This window comes from Vicugna pacos, chromosome 20 (genome assembly GCF_048564905.1).
Source record: "Vicugna pacos chromosome 20, VicPac4, whole genome shotgun sequence".
NCBI lineage: Eukaryota > Metazoa > Chordata > Mammalia > Artiodactyla > Camelidae > Vicugna > Vicugna pacos.
In genome coordinates, this window is record NC_133006.1 from 28,668,026 (window position 1) to 28,694,763 (window position 26,738).

The following is a 26,738-nucleotide window of genomic DNA, read 5'->3' on the forward strand; positions in this document are numbered from 1 at the left end:
CACTGAGTATCCCTCCCTTCAGAATTATAGTTACTCAAGCCATGGCCAGTCTTTCCCAAATGAACAGGAAACTGTGATGGCAAATGTCGGGAGTTTGCGGCCAGTTTAGTCTGCCATGACTGGAGTCTGTTATCCTTGCTTGTTGCTCAAGATCTGAGCCTTTCTACTCATCCAAATTCTAGATTCTGATCCATGGAACTGCTTCAGGCTCCTTTTTCCTTGATCTGTCCTCACTGCTCAGTATTCACTGTCTGTGTCCCCTTGGGTGACCCTGATTCACAGGTATAAATTTCTCCCTGCTTTGTGACTTCTCCATTGAAAATCCCCACTCTTCTCTACCTTACTTGGATATCGATTCTGCCATGAAAAGCCATTTTCCCCTGCAGGACTTTCATTTCTATTCTGCTCTTTCCCCGACATCCCACGGACCTCACATCTGGGAATTGAAGTTGGCATCCTGACCTCCATTCTGGAATCTACACTGTTTCTCCTTCTCCATGGAGTAAAACTCCTGCTCCTTGGAGGCTTATGCCAAACTCTGTTCATCTACCTCATAGATCATCCACAGACATTATGATCACTCTTGCTTATTTACTACTATTTTGGCCCCTGGTCAGAGTCTTTTTCTTGGGCCATTAAGTTGGGCCATTATTTTTGGTGACTTCAGACTTCACTTTGGCAACCTGTCTAACATAACAGCTTTTGGGTTTCTTTCCCTTTCTTGTCCTGTTCATTCACCTCCACCCTACTTCATATTCCAGTCCCCATGGTTACACCCCAGAACTTGATTTCTTCTGAAACTGTTCTACCATTGGACTAATCTTTCAGAAGTTGGGGTGAGATGGACCAAAAAAGAGAAAATGTAAAGAAAAGTTTAGGAATTATTTTACTTCTTTATTTTTACAACGAATACCTGTAAGTAATATTCAGAAAGGGTTTAGTGGAGAGTCAGTGGATAAATATTATGAATTTCATCCGTTACTGATGGAGAAACGTGTTTAAGAAGGGTAAGGAAAAAATACAATGGAATAGGTGGAAGAATTAAACTTGATTAGAGGAAGCACAGCTTTTCCTTTGAAAGAGATGGAAATAAGATAAGGATGAATGTTTATATTAGTGGCAAGTTTAGAGAATGCATACCTTGTGGTTTCTATTTTCCTTGTAAGAAAAAGGGAGAAATTTCCTGCTGAGACTGAAAGAATGGGAGAGAGAATGAGGCAAAAGAATTAAAGAAAATTGTGAAAATTTGGAAGAGTGTTGCATATCCAGGTGAAGATCCAAACCATAAATATGTCAGAGTAGATGATATTGAAATGGTGACTTGGGAGACATTTATAGCAGAAGACAAAGAAGCTGAAATTGTCAATGAGTGTGTAATTGATGGACAAACAGGTCAACATTTGGTAGGAAGGAAGTGAAGCCACGCAAGAGAGCTAAGACATTAAGAGTAAATTGAAGGAATCAAAAGCCTCAGAAAGATCAGAGAGAAAGTGTAATGAGAACAGGTGAGAAAAACTGAAATGATAAGAGATATGAAAGAGCAAAAAACCTGAAATATCCCCCACTATTCCTTTCTCACGTAAAGGATATCATGAGAGGTGGCTTACGTTAACTAGTCTAGGAGTATCATTTCTATGTAAAAAAGTTATTAGGGATTCATAAAACCAGAAAGGTAACAAACACATTTTAGTGACACAATCCATTTATGATTTGGAGACTGACTCCTTGTTCAGTTTTGTCACAGCTTAACTGAAGTGGGATTGCTACTCCAACAGTTTATTTAAAGAGGAAAAAAAGGCTAGAAAAGGTTCCTTCAGTGGGGACAATAAAGAGAGGAATCCATACCTAATTTATTTAACCCCAAATTGTTTCAGTCCCCTACCTTCATAGCAGACGATGACATTCATTCCTTTTAAGCAATGCATAAAGATTGCAGATTGAATCATCACACTTTAAAAAAAAAAAAAAGGAACATTATCACAAAAAACCACAATCAGGTTTCTACTTCATGCAGTATTTTACTTAAAAATCAAAAAGATCTTTTGATATAGACAAAATGAAGCCAACTCCAGGTAACGGTAAGAATCAATGCAAAAATTAGAGACAACAAGAGTAAATCGGACAAAAGTATTTTGATTTTTTTTTTTTAAGGAGAATGAGAAGACAGGCCATAACAGCATTTTTAAACATTAAGAAAAGATGTATTTATTTTGTGGGACTTAGACATTCAGGGTAAATGCACTGGATCTTCTAAGAAGGGCTTCTTTGATAAAGCCTGGAAATTCAGCATTTGGGAATGTTATCTAACTGATAAAGTATTTTTTGCAGTCATATTTTATCCCAGGAAATTGGTAAATAGCAGGTGTTTGCATTGCATTTTCCAGTAGGTTGTGAATTCCAGGCAAACAGTTTTTAGCCAAAGGAGATAGTCGATTATATTACTGCTCTACACTGGAGTATTGTTGTTCACTGGGGACTGTAACTCAAGTTTGACTTGTGTTCCAAAGAGAAATATACTTTCTGGCATCAATGAAGTCTCTGGTAGACTATAATCTGCACAAAATTCAGTTGTAGTGACAAAATCATTGGCCAAAGCTATCAAAGAAAATGAAATACAGCCAAAGTTAGTCCCATTGGGTCAACCTGGAGGCCAGTTGTTTCTGGAGTATATTTAATGACAGAGATTGAGTAGAGCAGTGATGTGTGTTCTGTCCAGATTTACTGAGAGATAATCAGAGGTGAGGGAGTCAGCAAATGCATTCCCTGCCCTTGAACTAGTTAGGTAGAATGAGTGACAAGGAAAGATTTCTCATACTGGAAGTATGCAATCTTAGCACTCTCTTACAAAGTCATAATTCAGATGTAAACAAGCAGATTATTTCATCTTCCAGATCTCCTCTGCAGTGGCAGTTATCATGATCAGTTTTACCTTGTTAAATAACCTCTTCCTCTGGGAAGGCAGGGAGGAGAGCAAGCAACCCAAATGCTTGTGTGTATTTATTCATTCATTTCACAAATATTTTTTGGTACTTACCATGAACCAGGTATTGTTTTAGGTGCTTGGAATACATCAGTGTACAAAATAGACAAAGCTCCTGGACCTTACATTCTACCTGAGGGAGATAAGCAATAATAGTAAACCTTAGGAATAAAAGAAGGAGTATGTTAGGAAGTGATTGCTTTAAGAAGAATCAGGAGGACCAAGTCAGCAGAGGAAGAAGATGTTTTTAATTAACAGTGTGGTTGAAATTGAAGGTGGCTAGGAAGACGTGTAAGCCAAGTCTTGAAAGAGGTGAGGCCGTGAGTCTTGTAGATATCAGGGGTGGGAGGACCGACATAAGTACATGAGGGAGGATGAGCTTTGAAACGGAGGGACTCCAGTCTTCTGTTTCTCTGGAGAGCAGGAACCAAGGTCATCTACTGAGATTAAGGCAGGCTTGGAATAAGGAACTAATGAGAGTAATTAGAGTTTGGAAGAAACACTATGAGACATGCAAGAGGAAGGTAACTAGGGAGAGTACAAGAAAATTCTCAGCAGTCTCAGGACACTAAATCTTTGTAATGATACAGTTGGAATGGTTGCATGGTTTTCTGGACAGAGTTGGACAGAGCAAGTAATGATTAGATGGATTCTAAATTGGGAGTTGATTTGGTGGGACAGAGGGATGAGGGAGCAAACTTTGCTGACAGGAGCACATATGGAGACAGGTCAGTAGATTCAAGTACAGTAGAAATGAAAGTGAAGCCACATGTGGGCATAGATGGAAAGAACACAAGGAGTTTCAAGGAGCTGGGCGATCACAGAAGTGTGTAGGAAGACTAAGAAAACATGAGGCATAAACAAAATGCTGTGGTTTCATTGGAACTTTAGATTCAAATTTTGAGGATTAGATGATTTCAGGCAATGAAAATGTATAATCTTGGGAGTGAATTAATTATAGGCTGCTAGAGAATATGGTTGGATTGTAGAAGTCATCTAAACTCCTGTCCCATCCAGTGTTCCTTGAGGCTAGTAGGTAGGATTCGTCATCTATCACAGCTCCAGGAGAAGACACATGAGCTTGGTGTTGAGTTTAAAGAACAGAACTTTCACTTACTAGCTCAGCAATCTTGAGCAAGTTCATTATGTATAAAAAACTCAGCTTTCTCACCTGAGAAATGGATAAAATTGAATACAACACAGGACTATTAAGAACAAATGAGATAATGCATGTAATATGTGCCTGGCACAGTGCTTGACCCAGTAAAACAGAACAGGCAAGCTACAGATGTTACATTTTGTCCATTCTAAGATATTTTTTCACGTTGAAAACATCTGCTTTGAAGGTGTCTTATAAGCACCCCCCCATAAAACTAATATTAAGTCAGTAATGCTCTTCATTGTCTACAGTTGATCATGTTTTAGGATTGAAGCATATGGCCATTCTCTTTTCTTTCCTCCATCACTTACTTACCAGTGAATGTGGGGGACTAATTATAAACTAGAAAAATGATAGTTGTAAGTGCAAGCAGAGCCTGAAAAACTGGCCGGCAGGAATCTGAAAAGAAACAGTGACTTTTCTGGAAGGTATATCAAATGATCAGAAATGTCATTGTGATGATATTGACACTAGCATCTGCTAGTGAGAAATGACTTGATTTCCCCACACTTAACTTTTGCCTCTCATCTTAACCTCAGGGAGGTATTCTAAAAAGTTTCAAGAATATAATGCTGAGGGATCCAACAGGGATTGACTACAATACCAAGAAAAGATTGAGATACAGTAAAAAGTACCCTTTCCTATGGTCTAGAAAGAAGCCATCAAACAGAAACATTCTTATTTACCCACTAAACATCTTTCCCATCCAGATACAACAAGGAGGGGAATGTTAGGTTATAGCTTGAATAAAAGGAGCAAAATGATTATGGATGATGCATTAATTTGAAGGGTTAAATGGACTTTGGACCCTCTTCTGAGAGCAGAAATAGCGGTGCTTTTATCAAAAGGAAAAGTAAGGATAGTAAAAGAAGTCTTTTTCATAACCTTACATATATATAATAAATGCAGGGCTCAGGTTTCAAGGTAGAAGTTCTATCCAGCAATTGTCTTGGATTTGAGGGTTCTCTCATCATAATGTGGTTTCTCTGAAAATGTTGTGCACATTTGTCTTGAAGGGTGGGTAGTGAGCTGCAAGGTCACAAATCCTGGCTGGATCATTCAGGTTATTTACAGAGTAACTCATGGCAGCTGAGACAAAGAAGAATTCCATCTTCTGGTAAAGGACAAAACAAAGGATAGCATTAGCCATGATGCTGAGGTTCAATCTGGAGACAGATGCACTGATAATTGGAAACGAAGTAACAAGTTTAGAGCTCAGAAGCTTTAGGAACAGAACAGGAGATCGAAGCAGTATTGGGTCAGTGTAAGGACTCAGGGCAGAACTAAGAACAGAGGGAGTCAGTGGCCACTTTTTAATATGGTATTGGCATGAAGGCCATTCTGCTGATTGAGACAAAACTAGGTAATTGTGACACTTCTACAGGACCTGGAAGTGGTAGGTATAACCCATAGAACCTCAACGTTATTATTTTAACCTGATCATAACAATCCCTATGTGTATTTGTGTAGGTAGCTTAGCCATCATTTTATACTATTTTCAGCATTCATTCATGGAAATCCCCTTAAATCCTCTGTGTATGGTTTGGGATCAGCAATTCTGATGTTCTCATTTCCTGGTTCTCTAGCTGGTTTGCCCCTGGCCAGCTAATAGTTTTCATTTTGATATCCTATGTAACTATGCTATTCTAGCCCTAATAAAATTATCCTGCTTTCAGATCTCCAAACAATTTACTTATCTCATTATCCCTGTCATCCTCTTTGCGCACATTTCTGGGCCCTCACGTAGAAGACACGAACCAGTCAGTCCTGGTTAGGTCACCTGGCCATCCGTCCTTGTGTGATACAAGCATCAGTAAGGATAAACCTGGCGTAGGCCCATGATGACGCCTCCCTTTAGCAGATCATTACTCATCATTAAATGTACATCTGCTTTGGAAATGGATTTTCTTTACAGAGATTATTTTCCCTCAGTTGCGTCCTGTGAAATTTATAAACAGTGACTTCCGTGCTTTAAATAGGAGAATCTATGGAGGTATTTAGCTTTAACCTTCCCCCTTTGTCCCTCAAAATGAAAACATTTTAGGTCAAAGCAAACAAACAGTAGCATTACTGGAACAATAACTTTTGTCATCCTTCTGAATTCAGTCAGAATTAAGTGACTCACCTTACAGTATACTCTTAGTAAATAAGAGGTCTAGTTTATAAAGTTAATAAATGGATATTGCCTCTAAGTGTCATCAGAGTGAATGTCTTATTCTGTCACTAGTGAATATTTAAATCTTGAGGAGTTAGTGGAGAGTGGAGGGGAATACTGGGTTCCATTTCAAAATTTTAAAGCTGTTTAATATTAACAGTCTGGAAGCAATTAAGATATTTGGAAACAGAGTTGCTGACATCATCAATCCATTCATTTTTTTCCCCTAAAATTTACAAAATATCTGTTCAACACCCACTTTATAGTAGGCTTTAAGGCATAATGCTAAATTATACAGACAAGACACTAGCCTTTATTTCTCTTAGAGGGGAAGTCAGATGAATGAATGATTGTAATACAGTGTGTGGTGTTTTAATAGAGGCAGAACTGTTCTTGGTGAGTTGTTTAACACGAAGGAACCTTTTATTCAGAATCACATGACCCAGAAGGTATGCTTAAGCTTCAGTTTGAACAGATGTAGTAAAACAAAATGCAAGGTGAAATTTAACATTTGACTCAAATAATGTAATGCATTCATTTACAAATATGTGTAAAATATCACTATTTACAACCATTATACATAAATACATTTATTTGTGTATATCTTTATATCTTCAATTATTGTAATAAGGTTTATGTTTAATTATGCTTTTTAAGACAGCCTCTCCAACTTATTTTGTGTCTAAAGAGAGGACAGGCAATCTCTCATTCAACAGAACTAGAGAGTAGTAGAGAAGAAATCGTAACACTAAAGTGGGGGATTTAACACGTCGGTTTACAATACTAACAATGCCTGGTGTATCATATAATGATATAGCTCCTTTGCATTTTCCCCTTTTGCCATTTCCCCCAGGGAGGGCAATACAGAATAGATTCATTTCTCCTTGTAGAACTGAGAATCTAGGTGGTGTTGCTACATTTTTAAAACCTATTTTCCCTTACAAATTCACCGGTATTTGAAAGGCAGGCTTTGTAGTCTCACAAGTTATAAAGAGAGACTGTAAACACAAGCCATGATGAAAAAGTAGTCAATGTGCAGGCTTTATTTTAGGCAATACTTTTTTGTTCAGTTTGATTAGAAAATATATCCATTTTCCTATGAAAATTGTTTCTATATATTGGTACTTTAAAGTTATTAAATATATTTATAAAGTTATTAAATATATTTATATATTAAATGCTAATTATTAATTGTGTTTGGGGAAGTTAATTATTAAACCTGAATTAGACAAATTCAACACTCATCACAGACTCCAGTAGATGACCATGTGGCAGAGAACAGACTAGAATGTCTGTTTCTTGCAGGCAGACCTCAGTCCAAAAAGAGAGATGATAGAGCTGCTTCCCGGGGTTGATGTAACAAATTACCACAAACCTGATGGCTTAAAACAAGAAATCTTTATTCCCACACAGCTCTGAAGAGTAGAGGTCTGAAATTAGTGTGTCAGGTAGGCCATGCTTCTCTGAAGACTCGCGAGAAGAGTCTTTCTTGCTTCCATCTAGCTTTTGGCATATTCTAACAATTCTTACTCTTCCTTGGCTTGTAGCTGTGTCACTGTAAGCTGTGCCTCTTTCTATGTATGGTTTTCTCCCCTGAAGTCTCAGTGTGCCCTCTCTTCTTATTATAAGGACACTAGTCATTGGATTTAGGTCACACCCTAATCCAGGATGACCTCAGTTTAACTTGATTATATATGAAATAACTATATCGAAAAAAAGCTTTCATTCTTAGATTCTGGGTGGACGTGAATTGGGAGGGAAGTGGTACTGTTCAATTCACTACAAGCTGGGCTAGTCATGCCCAAATATTTCTTTTGTACCTCCCTAATTATACATTTCTCTAATGAAAGATAACACGTGAGAGTAGACAGATAGACCAGGTGTCTTACTTTAGTGGAAGCCCTCCTACATCAAAAAATGAGGTCAGAAAACTAGAAATTCTTCCAGTTGCATCTCAGCTTGTTATTTTCTTAATCAATAGTGCTTAACTCTTGGGTCTGTGTTCCACTGGCTGGGTGGACATCCCTCCCAGAAGAGGCAAGCAACATTCTATGAAGACCATTCCATTCGTCCCTTCTGAGTCCATGCCCCAAATACCCACGACTGCTGTTTGGGTTTCCTTTTGCTCCCAGGAGAAGTTTAGCTTTTGCCTCACAGGGTCAGTACCATATATTAAGTGAAGACCCTGCTTTTCCTTAAGCAGAAAAGTATTCCTTATTTTCATTTTACTTATTCTTAAAGTATGCCCAGCCACACTGTATGACTCCACCAGAAGTTATTCCATTAAATCAAGTGCCAGCATAAAAACATTCTAATACCAAGATGTCAGCAATACAGAGGTATCCCAAATTTAAATATAAACACCACTCATTATCATATACCTGGGAGAAATGAAAATGCTAGAATAAGATCCTACAAATCTAAGTCCACAGAAATCAAAGATCAAAATTTTCAAGCTAATAAATATGTAAGTAAAACAAATTCCAAAACAAAATTATCTTGCCTTTAAATATTAAGTTCAAAGAAAAGTCCGAAGTCTATATTTTAGTCCAGAAATCATTTTTGCCAATTTTTAAAAATCCTAATTCTCAGCCAGAGAGCAGAATTCTAAAGCAGATGCCAGAGTGAAGTTGAAGAATTTCAACAGCTTCAACCTATCTGTCTCCCTGGAAAGGATGTAGCTCTGCAGTGCCTCTGAGACTGGCTCATCCCTGCCAAGTCTGTGTGCCCCAATTGGCGAGAAGTCTAAAGTATACCTTGAGAACAAAGGAATATCTTAGCATTAAGCCACACACTAACAAAATGAAGACAGTAAGCCAATCCCTGGGCCTGAGAGCAGTTGCCCCAAACAAAAGGAAGTTTCCAAACAAAATTAAACCATACCCATATTACTCTTGCCTAAGACTTAATGATATCTGAGCAATGGAGGATAGATAAAATCAAGAACTGTCTTTATTTCAGGCTTACCGCTTTGCCAATTATTCTATCCAGGGGTCTAGCCTTCAAGACTTGTGGATTAAAATTCAATAAGGAGAAATATCTCACCATGGAATAAATTACGGCAGTATTTCAGTTCTCTGTCTTGAAGAACAATTCTTTTCTCTCAGTGGGTAGAATTAGGATAATCCTGCTATCTTGGGGAGTTCAAAATTTCCCGTGGTGGTAGGCTTATTCTTCAGGGTTGATCTTCATCTAGCACATTCAAAATATCTTAATTTTTAGTTTTTCTTTGAACATTGACTAGCGTGTGTCCTGCTGCTGTACTGGATGTGGAATTTATGTGGTAACAACCCACCCTCCCACCACCACCTCCTCTCAACACTTTCTTGATGAGAAGGCTTTTTTCTCCAGTTTCATCATAGCTTCTTGCATCCACTGATGCTTGCAGTGTAATTGCTTTGGGTCTCCAAGGCAGAGTCCCCGTCCCCCAGCTGGAGAAGCATCCTCAGCAAATTACTTAAAGGAAGCTGCTGTTCACGGTTATGAAACCCACACCCCTAGAGCGCTGATAACTACCAGTAAGTCAGCTATCTGCTCTTTAAGGTGCTGTCTTTACTTAATTTTCTTTAATGCTTTAGGTTTTGAGCAGGATTTGGCGAGGGATACATACTTTTATGCAGTAGTGAAATGTGGCTCCAACTGTCTGCATCCCTCATAGAGTCCTTACTCCTTTGAGGAAAGCTCAGCTGCATTTTAGATAGTTAAACCTACTTTTTTAGTTTTAACCCACAAACCAGCCTCGTGTAGGGCTGACTTTTTTTTTTTTTTTTTTGACTAGATCTCAGTGTCTCCTATCTTTTCCTTTCTTCTTGTCTTCTGGCCCTGACGTTTCTTTTGCTAACATACTTTAATAACTTTGTCTTCTATGATCATTCATATTGAGAGACGTAGAATAAATGAGTCCTAATTTTGCTAAAAGCAATAATTGTTCACACAATTTTTACTGTAACATAGTATCTGTTATTTCCATCTTGTTAATAGAACCTCAATTTTGCTAAACTACTTACTTCTCAGACTCTTTCACAGAAAGACTGGCCATGAGAACCAATTCTGGCTGAAGAGATGTATGCAGATATTGTAGAGTGGGGGTTCAAAGAGCTTTTAAAAGAAGTCAGACATAACACGCCTGCTCTACCTGTCCTTTGCCCATCACTATTTCACCATTTTTCTTCCTGGAATGTAGACTCAATTCCTACATATAAAGCATTCATCTTGATCAACATTCTAAATCTCCCACCACACAAGGACAAACATGGATAACCAACATCCTATAAATGCAGTAGCCATTAGACTAATACCCAGAGAGGCCTAGACTCAATCTAACATTGACAATACTCATCACTGTCCACAAACGTGTCTAATCTTCTCTATGCCTTTATAATCTTGATTCCATACATTTTTAGGGTGTATTCCTCTAGGCAATAGCTGTATCCCCATATACAATATTTGAAGCTCACAAACGAATGCTTTAATAATTGCATGCTGGTATTTGTCTTTACGTCTCAAATCATCCCAGACTTTATGTAACCACTTGGAATAGGTCCCCAGTCTTAAAGAGGTAGTTTCTTGATAGCTCTTATTTTGAGCTATTTGAGCTATTAAGAGACTATCCCTAAGGGGGTGAGGGTATAGCTCAGTGGTAGAATGCACGCCTAGCATGCCTGAGGTCCTGGGTTCAATCAGAATGAATAACCTAATTACCTACCCGCAGAAAAGATGAAAAAATAATTAATAAAAAGCAAATTAAAAAAACTTAAAAATAGTTGGACAAAACAATTTTAAAAAGACTATCACTCAACTGTTTCGTGTATTTGGATTACCTCTGAGGAGTAATTCCAGGTTATCAATGGAGACTTTTTTTCTCCCTCTTGATAAATGTCTTCAGGGGCCCAGTCTCTATTCTGGATTTAATATCCGCTAAATCAGCTTACCCCTGCCTGATACTCTCTTCAAGAGGAATTAAGACTTGCCTGCACTCAATCTCTACTCTGCTTTTTTTCCTGCACAGTTTTGTGTTCAAGGTCTCCTTTTTCTTTACATACCTGTTCTGCAAATATTCCCAAATCTCATACTTTTTTCTGTAGACATAGCTCTTTCTCCACCTTCATCAGTCTAACTTTATTTTTCTTTTATTTCACACTTTGCTTGTGATAGTAAGACAAAAGTGTAATTTTCAAACCTCACCAACTTCTCCTTGATTTCCTTATTCTTAAAGGCAGGATGTCCAATGATCTGCATTTTAAATTGCCTTCCTAACTTCTGAATTTCCAGTGATTTCTATGAGTCATTCAAGTTATTCAGAGAGGGAATTTGCTTGGCCTTTCCTTTCTTTTTTTCTTCTAGTCTCTATCTTCAGTCTCTGGTCAGCTCATCAATTGACTGCTCTTTGAGTTGGTGGCCTTCCCTAATTTAATCAAATGTGAAAAGGAAGCTCAGGGATTCTATTAAGTTTTGCTTTACTGCATAAATGTGGGGATCATGATTTTCTAAGTAGGATTTGGGGGCTGGCAGACACTTGACTGTTGCTCTAGTTTTAAAAAGTGAAGATCTGAAAGGGGTCTCAGGGTCCAGGTGGACACTGAACCAAGCTCTGAAACCGGGTGTTTATGGGGGTAAAGGAAGCATGTGCCGCTGCTCGAGAGAAACTGCTTTCCACAGTCATGTGTCAGTTAAAGCTAGGAGATGTGAGATGTACGTTTTGAATAGATTAACAATGGCAGTGGTACTCATTTACAAGGAAACAGGAATTCTAGAAGAAAGGTATTAAGTAAGAAGAATGCAATGAAACATAAAGTCAGGAGAGACTTGGGTTAGGTCACTATGGGAATAAGAGAAAAGGAGAACATTGGAGACCCAGTACTGAGCTTACCTTTTAGACGGTGATCAAGGTTGTCAGAGGTATGAGGCTGATCAAACACATCATGGGATCATAACCTCCTATGTATCCTTAATAAGTTCAATTTTCATTCTAGAACCTACAGTCAATCCTTGAACAAATTTAATATGAGTACCTTTCTTAATTCAATATGCTGCCAGAAACTGCACCAAACTTACTATGTAGATGTTGGCCAGCATGTACATACAAGACTGATTTTAGATCAAAGGGGAAGAGAATTCATTTGTCAGTTTCTGTAGGTACTTTATAATAATGTAGGTACTTGATGATAAACACCAGAAGTAAATAACCAAAAGCAACATAGTACTTACAATGTGCACAAAAGATTATGTTGGTGAGTGACCTACCTAGAATGCACAGTCAAGCTCTGTACAAGTAGCACTGTGGGTCAGCAATAGATTGCCTTCTGTTTACACAAAATTTATGTAAGTGTATTTGCAGTGTTAGTAATGTGAAAGCATGAAAACCGACACCAGACTTCCATTTCTAAACAGCTCAAGAAGTCTGCTTGCCTGCATGTATCTTTTAATAGATAAAATATTAGTATCAAGCTAGAAGACCAATGGGCTTATTAAGCACCTACTACTGACACGCCATTTCCCTGGCTATAATCATTTCTTCATTTAAACCATTCTGCTTAATAACAGAGCGTACTGGGAGCATAATGAGGCAAAAAACTACCAAAGTGATTGCTGCTATGAATGCTGAGATTGAATAATTGTTCCCATTTCCACAAAGCGTTGCTATAACCATAGGCAAAGGCTGAGTCAGGACAAACATTTACATTTAAACAGCCTGCTAGGAAGGAACAGCCAGACCTGCCTACAATTAGCTCTGCCCAGAATGGAGATTTTTAGATAATGCATGCAATGAAATGTCAGGAGGCAGTGCCTGTTTTTTTTTTTTTAAATAAAGTCTTACAAAAGACTTGATATATGATAGAAATAAAGGGAGATTGTTCATGGCTGGTATTAGGTGGGAGGGCAAAACCCTGTTAATTTCTTCTCCCCTTGCCCATCTGAGATGGTATCTCAGGAAGTTTGCAAGACTCTGGGTCTCTGGAGAAAGAGGGTTGATAAGTATTATTCTAAGTCGACAATTTGAATGGCTCCAAGTGGTTAAACCCACCATCACAATAGAAAACCCTTCTTTGATAAAGTATATTAAGGGAACAAATAGAACTGTGAAACTGAAGCATTGAAGAGGACTTAGAACTTCTGGCCAACTAACCACACATCCCAAGAATCCCATTTAAACCATTTCTGATAGATAAGTAATCCAGTTTGGGGGATGAATAGCTGTTCTCCCAGACATTCTCTTTGGTTCTCATTTTCATTCATCTGATACAAGAGCATCCAGTTCTGGTTTCTCTCCTGTCCATCAAATTTATGTGTATTTCTTAGAACACACATCTCTGACCTTACGGTTGAGCAGGAAGAAGCAGCCCAGACATCTGGGAGCTGGCCTGGTACTATTTGTTAGATCTTGGTGTTGCTGGATGCTGCTCTGGCATTCACAGCTAGATCTTAATGTTCTCCTATTGAACATACACAGCTTCATAGAGCATTGATATCAGACAATCAGACAAGGCTGATCGGACAAGGCTACTCTGGACCCTGATGGAGGAAGACAAAATCCAGATCACTTGGCAGTCTTGGCTCAACACAGAGAAAAACACTAGCATTGTCCAAACTTCAAAAATGACCAACAGCCCATATACTGGCTTAAATGTGTGACTGCTGCTTCTTTACCTATTATAGCTTTATCCTTGCTGTAATTCTGTCCTCCTAGATTGTGTTTATAAAGATACCCAATTTTACCCCACTTCATGACAACATTTAATCCAGAGAAAAAGCCCAACCTCCTCCCCCAAATTAACCTAGCTCACACTCAAATCTTATCAATTCTAACATTCTCTTACTGAAACACCTCATAGTCACTCACGGCAAAAAGCTACAAATCAAAGCTATGTTCCTGGTAGTCTTTGGCTGAGATCAAGGTAATATTCTCAACTCATAAACTTTCACCACATCAACATCACCTATGGTGTAACATCTAGTGTGGATATTTATCATGATTTTGAAGTCCTGGCCTGATTTCATTCCAAACTTTACATCAAACCTCATTTCCGTGACTACTTCTCATGTAGCATTTATGAAGACCCTCTTGGCACTAAGTTTTATATATATATACGTATATATGTGTGTGTGTATATATATATATATATGTGTGTGTGTGTGTGTGTGTGTGTCTAAATTGTCTCATTTAGTCCTAACAGCAATCTTGAAAGATAATACAAAATTATTTTTGTTTCTTACTTAGGGAGACAAAGGTGCAGAGGTTAACTATCTCTGGTAGGTTCTTGCAGAGAATAAATGAAAGAAGCAGGATTTGTATGAGTCTGTTTACAAGTCCTGTGGTCTTCCAATGCCCTTGTGCAAATAGCAGACACCTTGATATTATTCCCACTTGCCCCATTCTTTCTAATTCCGCTGACCTTCCTGCTGCTGTGGATGTGTTTCATTCATTGCTATTTATTATCCTTCAGAGTCTAGCTCAAAATGCTAACTTTTCCATTAGATCTTCTCCAAAGCATCCCTTCAGTTGTTCTTCTACCTAATTAAAATCCATCAGACTCTACCTACGTTTACAGTAGAATAAAAGCTCCATGTTACTAACAGTGCTCCTGGCTGAGCTTCAAATAGGCTCCTGCTGGCTGCACCACAGACCCTCTGCTTAGTCCCTCATCCAGCCCATTAGCCAGTGCTGACCAGCCTCTGCTAGAAAATCCCCTTCCACAGCCACACAGTCCTGTGGATATTCTACTTGTTCCCAAAGAGGTGCCCACGCCCAGAGGAACCCTGCAGTGGTTCAATGAGGCTAATTTAACTTCCCTCTGCTTTCTACTAATTTGGGACCTTGCTCCAGGTAGATGTGGTGCAGCCTGGGGAGTGGTACTACCCAGAGTTCTAAATGGGAAATGAGAAGAAGGCGCAGCTCTCACCCTCATGACTCCCAGCTCTGTAGTACAGCTGAAGTGTAGACTGCCCTCCCATGGTCATTCCTACCTACATGTGCACGTTGGGCAAAGTCATCCTTACATTCGGGGCATATGACAATCTAGGAGATCAGGGACGGCACAGGAAGAAGGAGAGAGCTCAGCTGAAGGACACACATCTTCTCTACTACCCTGAGATCAAATAAGCTACACTCCATACACCAGGCCACTTCAGGAAGACATGCAGTGGGGAAACCATCTGAGAGGCATCTTATCCCATGCAACCTTCACCGTCTAAAGGGATTGCTAACTATTTGGAAGGGACAGAACCATCTTAACTGAATAGGAAGATAGGTTATTCTTACTCCTTGCTTTAAGGAGTATGAGCTCTGACAAAAGGCCACATTAAATATCAGAAAAATAAGGATCACAAAATTCTTTGCACATTTTGTTTATTCTATGCCTGAACATGGCCCGAGACAAACCTTGCAGGCTGATTGAACGTTGAATCCATGACCAGTGGTCTCAGGTGGGCCTTATTGGTCCAGTGATCATTCTGTATTTCAGTTTTGTTGACTTTTGGCCTCTTATAAATGACTGTTTTACACTTTCTCCTCCTTTCTGAAATCTCCCCTGTCATCCTCTTTCTCAGCTGATGATCTTGCTTCCTTCTTTACTGTTAAACTAAAGCAGTCAGAGAACTTCCATGACCTTTCAACACAACATCCACCCCACCCGACAGCATCTTCACCCAGATGAATCTGGCGCGTTCACTTCAGGTAACACAGATGAACTCCTTGTGCTTCTGTCTAAAGTCAGCCTCTCTACGTATTCACTAAGCCCTGCTCATCTACTCCAAGACATCATCCCCCCCAATCTCTTCTCTCCTTCCTTGTGTATTGAATTACTCTCACTGGAATATAAAATAGTATTATTTCACCTATATTTTAAAAAATTTAGAAACCTTCTTTTGACTCTACCTATCCCTCCAGGTAGCTCCCATTTTGAATCCTTTTGTAAAAATTCTCTTCAAAATGGTTGTCATTATTTGCTATCACCAGTTCTCTCTTCCCATTTTTTTTTAAGCCTGCTCCAGTCAAAGATTTCCCCCTCCTGTCCTCTAAAATTTTTTCATAAAGGTCACTGATGATCTCTACTACACTTAAATCCAGTGTTCAAATCTCAATTCTCATCTTATTAAACTATCAGCACCATTTCATAGAGTTCACGACATTATTCTCCTTGAAATACTTATCTTGGTGTTCTGGGCAGTGTGTTCCACTGCATTTCCTGTTATCTCACTTGTGGTTTATTTTCAGTCTCTCTCAGAATCCTCCTGTTCTCCTCCACCTCTTATCTTCATAGTGACTCAAGACTTAATCCATGGCTTTCTTCCTCTTTATAGCTCTCCTCCCTCTTTGGCTATCTCATCCAGGTTCATGGTACTATTTCATTTCATTTCATTTCGTTTCGTTTCGTTTCGTTTCGTTTCGTTTCGTTCCGTTCCGTTCCGTTCCATTCCATTATTTATAACTTCAGCTCAGACCTCGCTCCTGCATTCCAGGCTTATGAATCCAATGATTGTTTGACATCACCAACAGAATGTCTAGTGAGGATCTCAAATATAATACACTAAAAAATTAAGCCTCAGTTTTTGTCAAACTTGTCCCTTTATCTCAGTAAATAGTTTAAAAAAAAAAAAGTCCCTCCAATTGCTGGGGACAAGAACTTTAAAGTCATTCTTGATGTCTCCATTTACCCCCCACTCCTACGTGCATTTGATCAGGAAATCCTGTTGTCTCGATCTTCAAAATGGAACCAGAATCCAACCACTTCATACCATTTCCACCACTAATATCCTGGTTGAAGTCACCGTAAACTCTCATCTGAGTGTTTTCAAAAGTTTCTGAATAATCAGTGTTGCTCTTTCTGCCCTTCCCCCTTTCCAGCCTATTTTTCACAGAAAAGCCTTTCAAACAGGTCAGATCACGTGACCCCTCTGCTGAAAACAGGCTAATAGTTTCCCATTTTCTTCAGAATAAACCTCACAATTCTTACAGTGGTCTACAAAATCTCGTGTGACATGGACCCTATTTCATTCCAATCTCATCCCCTGCTCACTGCCCCCTCCCCACTTAATCTATCCAATCCACCCAATTCTCCCGGCAGTATCTCCGTATTCCCAGGCACAGTCTCTCCTAAGAGCCTTTGCACTCTGTTACCTCTGAAATATTCTTCCCTTTAACAGCCATATGGATAGTCCATCACCTCCTTCATGCCTTTGCTCAAATACTGCCTTCTTGAGGCTGCCTTCTGTGACACTCTATTTGAAACTGCCATTTCTCTACCTTGATTCCCTTTAGGCTATTTTTGTCTTTGTTTTTCCTTTTCCTGTAGCACTTCTTGGCTTTTAACATACTATTTAGATTAGTTATGTATTTTATTTATTGCTTTGTCTATCTTCTCTTCATGAAACAAACTCTATCAGGGTCAGAATTTTTTTTTAACTGTTTATCTCAATATTATATCACAAACACTAGAATAGGATCTGAGATAAGAATGGATGATTAAATTAAAATCTGAGTTAGTCATTTCACATATAAAATGTCTTGAATGCTGCAAATTTTTAATAGTCATTTTATTCTCTCCCCTGCCTTTCTGTTTACTTCCAGCAAACATTTTATATTGTCTCTGTTATTGATGAATTACCTTCTACCTATATAGGTATCATTTGGCTACAAAGTCCACGATTTTGTCCTCATCACTATTAGGACACACAGAACCATCTATGTACAATCCAGGCTTGAAGAATTAGGAGGAATTATCCCAGATTTGAAAGATCAGCATTCTGTTTCTTATTTTAAAGTGGAATTGATTGCAGAGTACAGAGTGTCTGTGCAGGGAGTCAGTCTTTTGATTAATTCAAAATTGTTTATCAAACTCTGCCATGGAAACATTGCAGTTTTTAACTACCCTGAGCACATTTTCAACTAAAGATAGTGTCTTAGGAATGACTAATAGTTTCATCTTAATTTGAGCCTCACCCCCACTCCCTGACTCCCTTCTTTCCATCCCTACCTTAATCAGTAGCTTTTCAATAAAATATCGTAGGCCAGTGAATGACTAAAATAACAGATAAATAGCTCTGTATACCCCAACACTGGTTCTGAGGGCCAGGCATAATTCTGCTCTAGGATGTCAAACTGAATTAGTAACATTAGCATATTTGAATTTCATTGTACGTGCTTTTGACACAATTTCTTAGCAACAGCGAGAATGTTTCCACCAGTCACAGTGATTTGTAGGCTGCCAGTCCCCTGATAACAAATTTTCTTTGTTTTTTGGCACAAGTGTTCTTTTATACAGTAGTGTGGGCAACATAATATAACTGACTTGTCCAAGAAATTTATAGAAAATTTCGAAAGATAGTGGGGCAACAGGAAAAAAAATGTTAGATGAATTAACTAGATAGCATCCGCCAAAGTGTAGATTATAGAACATGTTTCATCACCTCTGTTGTAATTATAACCTTGATTATCTGAGTGATGTTTCCTGGAGACAGCATGATATTTCACTCTGAAATTTTTGTAGTTTTGAAATTTGCAGTTCAAAGGGAATGTTTGACAAATTGGCCCCCAAATTAACTTGGCATCTGTTTTAGGTCATTGGCAGCTATTTGCCTGGCATGGTTTTTCTCTTGCCTTGCATTTTACCCTAATTCCTCATACAACCCGCCCTTATGTGTTTTTAAGCAAATAAACCATGTGACATTTTTGTGGCAGAAAGAGGGGTTTTATTCATAGCTTCCTGTGATCTATTCCTTACTCTGAAAACAATATAATTTGCAGACTTCCAGATTTTAGATATTTTTCTCCTTAAATTTACAGAGACTAGAGAAATGATTTTTCAGGAAGGTCCTGGATGTGATGTGTTTAATAAAAGACTAGCCTACTGCCCCACTTCTCTGCCCGCTCCAAAAACCCTCTGAATAATCTTCTTTGTTGGAAACACTAATTCATTATCTCTTCTTACCTCCTATAGAGTGGGGATTAAACTTAAACCTGCAACTTTGCACAGAATTATGCAGAGGAGAAAAAACTACCCACGCCAGCCACCACACATACACATAGACCTGCACAGAGGATCTCTTTTAAGGGGGTGCTGCAGGGGCATAATTAATATGAGACAAATTAGGACTGCAGGGAAGATAACAGGACTTTTTTCCTGTTTAAGTTGAAAAATTTGCAGCCTCCTACTATTCCAGAAATTTCTGGCCCTCCCCGAATATCTCAAAACAGCCTTACTTCATCAATTGATAGCCAATATCCAAGAAAAATAGGCATTTAATTCGGTTAATATTAGGGTTATGATTTAAAAAATAGACCCTGAATATACAATCACTGATTTATATAGATTTCCTTTATTTATGTAGTTGAACCATTTCTAGATTAAGGCAGAGAATAGATACATAGATGACAGATGATAGATATTAGTTTTAATAATATCTAATCTTTTCAGAGTTCATTTTTATGGGAGGAATGTGGAGTTAACAATTTACAATTGCCTAAAGGGGAAGAAGAAAAGGATTTCCACATAAAAGAAGGCAGAGCAATGAAAGAATAAGGACCAAAAATGAATTTCGGTTTATCACACTAAATTTTAAAGGCCAAGCCTTAATTATGTCAGTATTTCTGGATCCCAGAACTACTTTAACATTGCCATATCTGATTTGAGTTCAGATTTGGAAATCAGAAAACTTTGCCGTAATAATAGAAGAATTGGCTAAAGGGAAAGAGAAGACTGGCTAGAAAAATAATAGAGTTTTAGATATAAAAGTAACTTTAGAAGCTATTCTTTACAGAGAAGGAAACAAGACCCAGAGTGATTAAGCTGATTGGTTTCAGGTTATCTGAAAAATTTTAAGTAATATATAGGTTTCCTGAATCCCAAGCCTCGCAAATGAGGATTGTAGGGTTAAATAAAAACATGTTAATAAGTTAATAAATCATTAGTTTAAAAGTTGACCTTAAATTTAATTGATGAAAGGGCTAAAGAAGGGCCAGTGTTGAAATTCAAAGACCTACAGTACCCTGACTTTCTCTCTGTCTGGATTTTAGTTTCCAAAAGACCTTTGGAATCTATTGATTTATTTTGATAAAATTCTGTTTTCATCTAAGGGTTTAAGTGTGAGATTTAATCACTCTGACAGTTACTCCAGGAACCTTCTCTATGTACTGTCATATTAGTAATGTCAGTCTGGCTATAAAAATATATGCATGTTTGGAACTTCATTCAAGTGATCAAAAGTCCATTCTGTGAAGAAGCCCAGGCCACATGGAAGTGTTCTGACTGAAGCCCCCGCTGGGCCATATGAACCATCAGTTACAAGATGTGTTAGATGAAACCTTCAGGATGGCTGCAGCTCCAGCCACTGTCTGATGACAAGAGAAACGCTGAGCGAAGATTGCCTGGCTGAGCCCAGTCAACTCTCCAAACCATGAGGCATACCGATAAGACGATTGAAATGATTTATTACATGGGATCACGAGGCAGACGGAACTTCCTCCAGCCTCACTGGCTGCCTCAAGTCAGTCTCTTCGGCTTGCTTCTCCATTTCTGCCTGAGCTCTTAGTGTAGGAGTGCTCCTGAGTTCTGTGCTCTCTGCTCTTTTCTGGCTACATGTTCTGCTTAACCAATCCATGACTTTAAATATCTATAAAGAGAGAACTCCCCGAAAGGTGTATCTTGCCCTGATGTCTTTAATGAGTTCTAGTTTGTAGAATCGGCTGCCTTTGGGATATTACTGACTGCATGTCTAAAACGTACCTTCAGTCGGAATATTCTTCCTCGGTCCTTCCTCAGTAAATGGTACGATCACCCACCTAGTTGCTAATGATTGCTGAATCTAGAAATAAGTTTTAATTTTGTCTTTTCCCTCAATATCCATGCTATCCAATGTATCAATATTCTCTTAACTCTACCTTCAAAATATATCCCAAGTCCTGTCACTTTTCTTTATCTCTACTACTACCAGTCTTGCTCTGTTGCATTGGCATTGTCATATTTGCCCTGCCGTGAACCCTACAATCCATTCTCCCCAAGGCAATGAGTGTGCTCCTTAGGAAAAAAAAAAAAAGGTAAATGATATTATGTATATCCACTTAAAATCTTTCCTTGGTTTGCAAGTGTGGTTAACATAGAATCAAGGTTGAGAGAGATCTCCCCTGAATACTCAGTTTAAAGGCACAATCTTCTGATCACCCACTTGTACAATTTTTTGTTCTTCATAGCTGTTTTCACAATCTGAAACTATCTATTTAACTTACTTGTTTGCTTATTATTGTTTTTCCTCGTTATCTCCCGAAGAGCAAGGGCCTTGTTCACCCTGTTCCCCACTGTATTCTACCACATAGAAGACTGACTGGCACTGAGTACATATTCATAAATTTTGCTGAATCAAAGAATGAATACATTTGTATTTTCCAAGAGATAAATTGTCGCTGATGTGTCAGAGTTATTTCCGATTTTAGATCTTAAAAAAGAGTTGTCACATGCCCAGTTTCACCTCTTTACTGCATTCATGAGAATAATATGAACCAGAAATACTAGATTTATTGGTGCTCGCAATCTTTAGTTTTAAAATAACATCAAATAGTACCATGAACATAGACAATAATATTAGGGTTATTTTCACATCTCTAATGTGAGATCTTCCATTTGATTATCTCTACTTGTAAATGGGTACATTGATTCAAACTCAGTTTGACTTTGCAGTTGGACTCTTGGTGTTAGAACAAAGATAATCAGAAATGTTTCTTGTCACGAGCTTGTTTAAATGTCACTATCTCCTTTTTGGAGAAGCTATGCAGTTTTATGTTATACAGATCATATATTGTCTGCTGATCCTCTTGGTATTCTTTCATAATTTTATAGATTTTTACCAAACATTGAATGTTTCTGTAGCTTCTGGCTTTGGGGAGCTGACAATCGCTGTAGAGTTTAAGATTCGAAGGACTGTTGACTACTAGCATCAGTCTCCAGTGAAAACAGAATTGAACTCTAAAATTCTACTTGGACATATAGAACAATGCTCTAAGATAGCCAGGAGTCTCTAGTTCAGATTTCATTGTTCAGTAAAGGAATAAGTCATTATTGGGGCATGTAAGTTTTCTGTTAAAGAATTATCTAGAGACTCAAGAAATGTCAGAGATTTCTGAAAATTAAAGGGAGGACTTAGAGACTACTTCAGCTTAATTTCTTTTAGCATAAATGGTTGATAGCTTTAGGTCAAGAATTATGGGAAAAACAAGTAATGAAAGAGTGCTTTCATAAAAAGCAGATAAGTACTTGAATGAAAACAATTTTAAAAATTACAAAACTTAAAACATTTTCAAGGAACATAATTATGTATATGTAAATATAAAAATACATATATAATGATTATGCTATAGATATGCTGTAGAACTTATAAATGCCCAACTGTATATTCCAATACAGATAATTACGCATTATGTTGCAGATTATTTTAAACAGGTTTAGTAATTTCTACCACTATAATAATGCAGTGAAATGCATGACTCTTTATTCCTTGCACTGACTAGGAGAAAACTTATAGCCAGAGCTCCCTTACTCATGGGACTGAGTCAAACTGGAGATTCCCGAGTAATCATTGATATTGTCCAGAGCAGAGAGTTAATAAGAGTTTCTTAACAATAAGTCTGAAACCATCACTACGGAAAATGTATGAAAACGTTAATGAGATTAAATGTGCTAGGATTTTTCTTTCCTCTTCCCTGTTTGACCAACCAATGAGAATTTTTCTACATGAGGAAACGCTCGTCACTCACATCTTATTGGTTGAATAAGGACTGTCCTGTGTCTGAGTGGAGAGGCTCCATAAAGCTCTCCAGCCGCTACAGACCTTTCTCCCTGTAGCCAGTGTGGTCAGTTACATTACACTTTTTTTTATAGAGTCAACTATTTTTGCTACTTTGCTTCCTGACTTTTAAATAATTCAATGCCAAAGACAAATGCCTTTTCTTGTTTAGCATAAGTATTACAAAATGGAATTTTTACTGACACTTCAGTATCTCCTTGTCTTTTGCACTACAGTTTAGAGCACTAAGGATCGCTGGGTTGTCAACTCAGGTAGCTTAATGCGTCTTCACTTACTGTGTAGTTTACTATATAAGGTCATTTCATTCTTGGCTTGTACTCATTTTGGTAAGTTCTGTTGTTGTTTGAAGTGGTTGTAGGTTGTGTACAAGTTTTTTCTTTAATGTGAGTTTTGATTCAAAGAGATCAACTTCTCATATGCTTGTTAACAGAAGTCACAGAAAATATATAACTCCTGCTCCTTTAAGCATCATGTTTTTCATAAAAATGGATAATATATGTCTATAGTTTGTTACAGTTGTGTGTTGTATTAAATTCATGAACCAGAGAGAAAAATTGGCTTTGGATATTAAATGAGATTGTGGATTCATTACATGTCCTAGTTACAGTCCAGGAAAAAGCATTGATTTGGTTATCGGTAGTGCATGGAAATACAAAGTTGCACATTTTACATCATTACAGGTCATTTTTAAAAATCAAAGCTCATACTGAGATAATTTTTAATACCTACTGTTTTTTGGAAGACTTTTAAATACCTTTCACCTTAAATAAAAAATAAACTTAATAACTAAGAAATTACACAATAAATTGATTTTCTTATAAATCATGAAGACACAGGATGGACAATGAAAAAAAGAGCTTACAAATTAAGGAAAGACTTGGAAATTAAAATAATTCTTTATCATTCCCAAGTATTACATCACAAAGAGAAGGAAATTATCATTTAGTTCCATAACTACATTCCTGCATTTCCATAGGCCAGAGTCTAAAAGATTAGAAGGCTACTCTGTTTAAGAAATACGCATTTTGAGTGTCACATTAAAGCATTTCAGTACGTAGAATATCATACATGACAATTCAGAGCTTGAAAACATCACATCATTTTCCAGCATGTGCTGTACAAACTCTGGGAATAGTGTTTTGTTTTTCTTTTAATGTTCTATTTTTAATGTTCTGTTTAATCTTGAAGGTGATTCTTACAAAGCAAACTATATAATAAAACAGATTATCAAGTACTAATGTAATACTATTGGATATATTATTACTGGAATTAGGAATTAAAAATCCTAAAATTTTGCTAATATAAACTTTGCAAAGTTATTTTAGATCAAGTTCTAAGGTAAATTTTCCAGCTGAGATTAAGTTCCAGATTTAAGTGTTGTTCTTCCAACCAAATGCAACATGCTGTACATCTTCTGATTCTTAATCTGAAGATTATGTTTGTTCTTTCCAGTGATTTTGTTAATAAATGATTTCAGTTACATCAATAGTGTTTTTATAATATTTACTCTTTGATATCCTTGGAAACATAATTATTTATATGCAAGATGATGATTCAGAACATCTAATCATCCAGAAAGGAAAAGACAGACTAACCTTTGTGAATTGAAAATTCGACCAGAAAAGGATTCCGTTTGAGATGGTCTTACACAGGCAAAATTGCTATGAGAGGGGAGTATTTTACATAAACTTTTTAAAATGTATGGATTCTGGATGAGAGAGCAAAGATTCATTGCATTTGAGACACTCCTTTAGAAGTTCGTATTTTCCATTTGTGCTCAGGTTAAAGCTGGTTAACTTGATACATTCAAAGGAAGAAGCAACTTAGCATATAGCTCTTGGGCAAAAATCGAACAGACATAGGTTAGCGTTATTCTGAGATAAACCAAAGTCTGCATCCTAGGTCCCATTTCAATTTGCCCTTGTTGTTCTAACTTGATCCCTAGATTCTGTGAACAGGAGCCTGTGTGTAATGTAAGATAATTATTCCAGTAAGACTAATTTATTCAATAATCTATTTATAAAGATCCTTGAACAGACAACCAACCACCACAGCGGTCAACATGGAAACCTATAACCTATTTATAAAGATCCTTGAGAACTTAACTGACTGGGCTGGGACTCAATATGAAAATAGGTCCAGGTCTGTTTTAGTTGGAATTCACAGTAAAATGCAATCTTAATTTTTTTAAACTTAGAAAGAATGAATCATTCAGAATGAGAACTCAATCACAAACAGGGAGGGGAAAAAAAAAGGAAGACAAGCTTTTCTTGATTTCCATTATGTCTGAAATTATTTGCACAGCTTCAGCTGTACTTTCAACACCTTATTTTTGAGTAACTGCCTTTCTATATGAGAGGAAAATGAGGAGACATATGGAAACCCAAATGAAGCCTTGTAAGTGTGTTTGGCCGCCACCCCAACCTTTAATTAAGCTTATTCAGGCACTTGAGATGTCAAGCCCAGGGAAAGTTTCTTTTTGTTTGTTTGCCTAAAAGCTTTATCCGGATTTTTGTAATAACATATATCACATGGGCTAATTAGTTGCAGTGCTTTGTCATTTATAAATAGCTTGCACTATCTGGGCTGAAAATCTGTAAGTTGAACAGTAGCACAAATTTATCAGTGTGAAGGCATTGGAATATTAAGTTTTCAAATTAAAAAATAAAACATTTCTCAGAAACTACACTGAAAAATGCTATCTTTGGATGACAGTAAATCAGGCTAATTTCTGAAGTTGGTGATTATATCATGAGTTACTGAAGAAGGAAAAAAAACCAATGCATCAGCATGAGAAAGTATTTCAGGATTACAAAATCCAATTAGTTCAGTCCATTGTAGGGGAAAACTCAAGTGAATTAAACACACAAAAAGAGTGTTAATAATCAGTATAATGGGGAAATAACTCTATGTGTATTGTCAACCAAAAAAATAAAACATCAGGGAAATTTACCAAAACTATATAGAAAAATATATGAAGAAACTATAGGATTTATTGATATATTGAAAGTCTTAATTTAAAAAAGAGCTGTATCATGTTTAGATAGGAATGCTAAATACTTTAATAACTGTCATTCATTGTCATCCTTAAAATAGTTTTTGAAATAATTCTGAATAAAATCCTAAGACAGTCTTTCTTACGAAGTTGCAAAGTGTTTTACAAGTTTAATGGAAATTACAAATGGGCAGGGTTAGTAATGGTAATTTCAAAAAAGGAATAAAGAGGTATGACCAGATATTGAAATATATAGTAATAGATGGCAATTAAAAATTGGAAATGAGTGAAAAATACGTGAAGTAATACAAGTGAAGGGGTATCTCCGATACAGATACACATTAAAATAATGTAATAATAGTCATTTTAAGTCAGTAGGGAAAGGGAGAACTATTCAATTAAAAGACATTGACAATTAGTTCAATATTAGAAGAGATAAAAACGTTAGAAATAATTTCATAACATATCAATATATTTCTTGTGGTAAAATTGACTAAAATATCTATATAAAAAATCATAAAGTAAATATATGTAGGGAACATCTTTGTAAGCATCACTACCTAATTCAGAAACCATCCTGGCAAAAGATGATTGGGTTAAAACTACATATATTTAATTAGGTTTACAAATAAAGTAAATGACACAATTAACTTGGCTA

General features: G+C 37.2%; 1 long non-coding RNA gene across 2 annotated transcripts in view; it reads left to right on the forward strand.

Moving 5' to 3' along the window:
- The window catches only part of LOC116284473 (uncharacterized), a 131,878-nt gene that overhangs the window by 39,940 nt on the left and 65,200 nt on the right, over window positions 1-26,738 (forward strand). The window lies entirely within an intron of this gene.